Genomic DNA, 5,794 nt, shown 5'->3' with positions numbered 1-5,794 from the left:
AACCATTCATTTTCTTTTTTAGCTTCAGATAACATTGTATGACATATGAACATATGCAAGTATGCATGCATTTCTTTAGCCCAATCAGGTAGTGGTAATACACCATACATGCTACGTACAGAATAACACCGCATAACGAAATTGTTAGTAAAAACGTCCGCTGAAGCATTCTCACTTGTGAGCCTTGAGTTTTGTAAGAGCGTACCACACCTTTCTGAAAAATCCATACACACGCTCCCACCACCTGACACTCATTCACAGTACACTGGATGGCAGAAATAGCACACAGCAAGTTTCTGAATGTCAATTCCTGAAAATGAGTGTGGCGATTATTCAGCTAAAGAAGTCATCTAGATTGACCTAATAGAGCTGTAAAATTTCCACTGCTGCCTCGGTTCAGCCATCTATTTGAATGGGTGTGAGCAGTCGTTGAATCGTACAGTGGTGGCCTTTGGCAAGTTCAAAATGTCAAGCAGAATGTTGAAAACTGATCCATGTCTACTTCACTTTTTCCTCTATCACATCGATACGATCTTCATGCGCCGAAGTCTCTAACTCACTTGCGATTTACGACCTGCCACAGAGTTACTGTCTGCCATGTCGTTCTTCAGACTTGCTTGACTACACTGAAGAGTCTGCGTGACCTTTCCGCTGTGTCATATAATGGTGCATTGCAGCCATATACCGGTACTTCACCAGCTAAGCATGAATTGTTGCAGCGTTATCCCCTTTAGATGTAGAAAACGAATTTTTGGCCAATATTCCACTTTTTCAGTGGACAGTGCCATTTTGTTTTGGGTCTAGCGTCCTGCTAAGGTAATGTGGTGACAGGATTACATAGTGTACCAGGACTGTAGGTATGTACCTGCAAACAAACAAGAAACATGATCTCTCAGGTTTTCTCGGTGAGACTGATTCACGCTTTGCTTCCGGGAGTTCTTCCGAGTTGCTGTTTCCATTTTAATATTTCGATGACCGAGGCACACGTCTTCTTCAGGTTACTGGAGTCTATGCGGTGAGTAAACATAACAGCAAAATTACCAGCACCTGAAGAAGGCAGCTGTGTCCGTAGTCGAAAACCATACACATTGTAAATATGTTTGTGTGTGTGTGTGTGTGTGTGTGTCCACATTCCTCCTAAACCAATGGACCGATTTCATCCGAAGTTGATGTACATTTCTCTTACAGTTAGGCAACAATCTCTGTGAGTGCGAAAACCGCCTACCTAACACCATAAGCAATGAGATGCGTGAAAAATTCTTAGAACTAAGACACTCGTAGCCGCGCGGAGTGGCCGCGCGGTTAGAGGCGCCATGTCACGGAGTGCGCGGTCCCTCCCGCCGGACGTCCGAGTCCTCCCTCGGGCATGGGTGTGAGTGTCGTTCTTAGCATAACTTAGTTTAAGTAGTGTGTAAGTCTACGGACCGATGACCTCAGCAGTTTGGTCCCTTAGGATTTCACACACATTTGAACATTTTAAGACACTCGTACAGTCGAGCCAGATTAAGGAAATCCCTGACACCTGGCTGCGATTTTGACAGCCTTCAACTGATAAGTGCAAACGTCTGTAGGCTGGAACGGTGGCCATCTATTAAAGCTATAAAGAGGCGTTGCCTTAGAGACGTTTACAAAAAGCGTTGTAGATACAAGAAGCAGCTGCGTGCAGCGTACAGAAACTGTTGTTTCTTAATTTGGATACTGCACATACACATTTGTACGTTAAGTATATTTCTTTGTGCAACTCTTTTATAATTTCAAAGGTGTTTTCACGAATACATGGAAATTAAATTTTTTCGATGTCTCACTAAAAACACCGTTCATTTTTTGTTTTCGTTTCTAATATAAAATTGGCTAACAAATACCTGGACAATGCCCGGTTTTTCAGCTAATATTGTGCATAAAATGGAAACAATAACTCGGGAGGCTATCCGGATGCACACTATAAAGCAAACAATAGCTATGTAATCCTATTTTTTTGAGGCGATAATCAAAACCTCATCCTACACTTCGTATTGGTTCATTAATTACTTACCACAACGAAAAACTGAGAAAATCTTCTATTTTGAGAGTGAAGTCATTACTCTTCCTCTTTCACTTCCTAGATGCTATTTTTATCTACTACTTTTTGCGATGCTCTGATTCAACTCAAATGATTTTGCTGGAAACTAACAGGTCTCTATTGATTAGAAAAGCTAAAATCTGTTTAATATGAACAGTAATGTTAACTGAGATTTACATTCCCAAGTTCAAATATACTGATAAATTATAGTAAGGCTTACGAGGCGTTCTCTACTTTCTTTTTGAGTATTTGGAGTTTTACAACTTAAGTCATTCCGGTCAGCACCCTGCTAAAGATTTTTGCGCTTAGAAGATGAAACTCAACTCAAACCATAGACAGGGATGCATAGTCTATAGTGAGTCTCTCTCCTTGGAATCGTCTGGTGCATTTTCTCGCGTGCTTCGGCACAGATTTGCAATTTACTTTTTGCATTGTGTCGCTGGAGTCAGCAAAAACTTTTACTCCTCGTCACGTCCTTCATGCGAACCCCTTTGTCAACTTAAAGCGTCGGTTTGTTTTCCATTACAAGCAAAACTACTTTTAAATCTGAATTTTACGTGCCCATTCGTTAGAGCGCTCCAAAACCAGTCCAGTCCGGTATCCATTTTATCAGTATGTATTGCACACACAAGAGCGCGGAGCGAACTGCCTCCGGCCAGAACACGTACGGTATATATATAGCTACAGAACATTCCAGTCCAATGATTCTTTACATTTGTGGATACTTCTATAATGTACTAGAACAGAGTATAGAAATTAAAGTTGTACAATCCAGGTAGGTTTTGAACTCACGACTCCCCATGCAACAGTTTTTTTATCATAGCCACTACACCGCGGTGCTACTCAGCTGCTTGTGCGACATTAATCCCTCCGTAAGAGAACAGCGTCTCGTTGTTACGTCGCCCTAGTGCGTGAACGAGTCATCGGTCCTGCATAGTCCGACTCCCGATGAATGATCCTCGCCCTGGCGGTGATCTTCTTACTTCTTGTGCCGTTACGCTCTTCGTCACCTTTCCCTATGTTGGAATGTTGCCTGTCTCTGGAGCTTCGAATTTACCCTGGGTTGCAGGATCCTTATAGGGCTTCATTCGAAGGCCGTGGACCGTATCTACGATCTTTTGTCGTCTTGTGTCAGGGTCGAAATCTTCAACTTCGAAAGTAACATCAGAAAACTGCCTTACAACCTCAAGAGGTCCAAAGTAACGCCTGAGGAGCTTCTCAGAGAGACCAACCTCCCGAACAGGAGTGAAGATCCAGAAGAGGTCACCAGGCTGGTAGAAAACAGGGCGGTGGCTCGCGTCATATCTTCGCCGATCGTTTTGTTGAGCATGCGGCGTGCGAAGTCGAGCTAACTGCCGAGCTTCCTCAGCTCTGGTTAACACCTGGCCGATGTAGTCGTCGTCCATGCCATCAGGATGTAACACGGTGTCCATCGTCGTAATCGTCTCGCGCCCATGCACCAGGAGAAATGGCGTAAATCCTGTGGTGTCTTGTTTGGCGGTGTTGTAGGCGAACGTCACGAAAGGTAGCACCTCATCCCAGTTGCTCTGCTCAACATTCACAAACATTGATAGCACGTCGGCCAAGGCGTTCAGTAAGCCCGTTAGTTTGCGGATGGTCGGCAGTCGTCATGTGATGAGTAATGTTGCACCGACGGTTTATCTCTGCCACAAGATTCCATTGAAAAACTTTCCCTCGGTCCTTAATTATCGACCTTGGGGCACCGTGTTTTAATACAATGTCTTCCTCGATGAATTTGGTTACCTCGCATGCTTCGGCTGTTTTCACGGCTTTTGTAATGGCATAGCGCGTCAGATAATCAGTGCAAACAATAATCCGTCTATTGCCACCAGCAGACGGGGAGGTCAATCGCCACACTCTGGAAAGGCGTTTCGGCTGGTGGCATTGGTGTGAGTCGGCCAGGTGGTTTCTGAGGAACTGCCTTTCTCATCTGCACTCTCGTCAGTGCGACACACAATAACGAACACTACTAAATAAACCTGGCCAGAAAAATCTCTTGCGGATCCTATCGTATGTCTTAATAAATCCTAAATGTCCGACCTCAGGTGTGTCATGGAACTTCTGTAGAACATCTAAACGCATGTGTTTAAGAATCACTGGTAGCCACCTCTTCCCAAACGGATCACAGTTTTTCTTGAAAAGTAATCCATTAACGACCTGAAATTGTCATTTCACATCCTCTGAGCGATTTAAGGCAAGCATAATTTGAGATATTTTAGCGTCCTTCCTCTGCTCAGTAGGGAGATCCTGGAGTGCAGCGAGACAGTCACTATCTTAATCAAAGTCTTGATGGTCTTGCACAGGGTTTCTTGAGAGACAGTCTGCATCTTGGTGTTTTCTTCCACTTTTGTACACTATGGTAATGTCATACTCCTGAAGACGTAGTGCCCACCTGGCGAGTCGTCCTGTTGGATCCTTGAGACCTGTCAACCAACAAAGTGAATGATGGTCTGTAACAACTGGGATCGGCCTTCCATAGAGATAATGTCGAAATTTGCACATGGCCAAGATCACAGCAAGACATTCTCTTTCTGTAGTTGAGTTGTTTCTCTCGAGTTTTGCAAGTGTAACCTTCTCTTTTCCATCCGAAATTTGCACCAGAACAGCACCGACCCCATACCCACTGGCATCTGCGTGTAGTTCTGTAGGTGCTCTCTCATCATACAGAGCAAGTACAGGGTCAGGCCTCAGAGCTTTTCGCAGCACATCGGAAGAATCTTGTTGAGCACCACCCCAGGTAAATTTAGCATCAGCTTTTAACAACTCTTGGAGTGGCCTGGCTTTGATACAAAAGTCTTTGATAAAACGACGGTAAATTGACGGGGTTCTGCAATAACATAGGAAAGAAAAAAATAGAACTTCAGAATAAAAGTTTATTTACATCTAAATGTTTAGTAATCTAATGATCCTTCCAAAACGACTCGTGAGAATGATGAATCTGCAACCATCTCGCCGGTCCATCAGATGCATATTGCCAACGAATGAGAGTTATTTTTCAGTTCTTTGAACCATTCACAGTAAATAGCTTAAAGCTTAATATCACAGAAGTCACATTACGTTATCTCGATTGAATAGAAATTACTCACAGGTTCAGAAGTACAGTTGAGAGGACATACAATAAATGAAACTCTATGTTGAAAATGATTAAGCATCGACGAAACTAGATGGCACCAGAACTTGGATAAATTAATCAAACAGCTCGGCTCTGTTTGCTTTGTTCTCACAAACTTTCACTGTCATGACCTACAGATGGGATTGCTAGCATGCATTGTATACTTCCAGACTATATTCTTTCTGGAACAATGCAACTAAGATAAAAATGTATTTCTTTTGCACAAGCATGCAGTAAGGATATTAAGTAGTGATACTTGTACGTATGATAACAGAATATCTTGCGGAACCGTGTTCAGGGACTTCGGATTTCTTTCATCCACGTATAAGCGCATTCATTCAATAATAGTTACTGCGCTCAGTAATACGGGTGAATTCAACAAGAACACTGAAATGAAACTCACGTCCATATACTCTGTTTTCTTCTAAAAGCCATTAAGCATATTTTAGGATTTCAGCAGATATTTGCGATTTCGTTTCCCATTGTGCACCGGGAGTCAACGCGAGCAAGTAGTGTTCATCACGTCTTTCATTCGATTCCTAATGTCGACGGAAAGCGTCGGTTGTTATCCCGCTACAAACAAAATGATTTTTAAAACGGAA

This window comes from Schistocerca nitens, chromosome 8 (genome assembly GCF_023898315.1).
Source record: "Schistocerca nitens isolate TAMUIC-IGC-003100 chromosome 8, iqSchNite1.1, whole genome shotgun sequence".
NCBI lineage: Eukaryota > Metazoa > Arthropoda > Insecta > Orthoptera > Acrididae > Schistocerca > Schistocerca nitens.
This window is presented reverse-complemented; position numbering follows the sequence as displayed.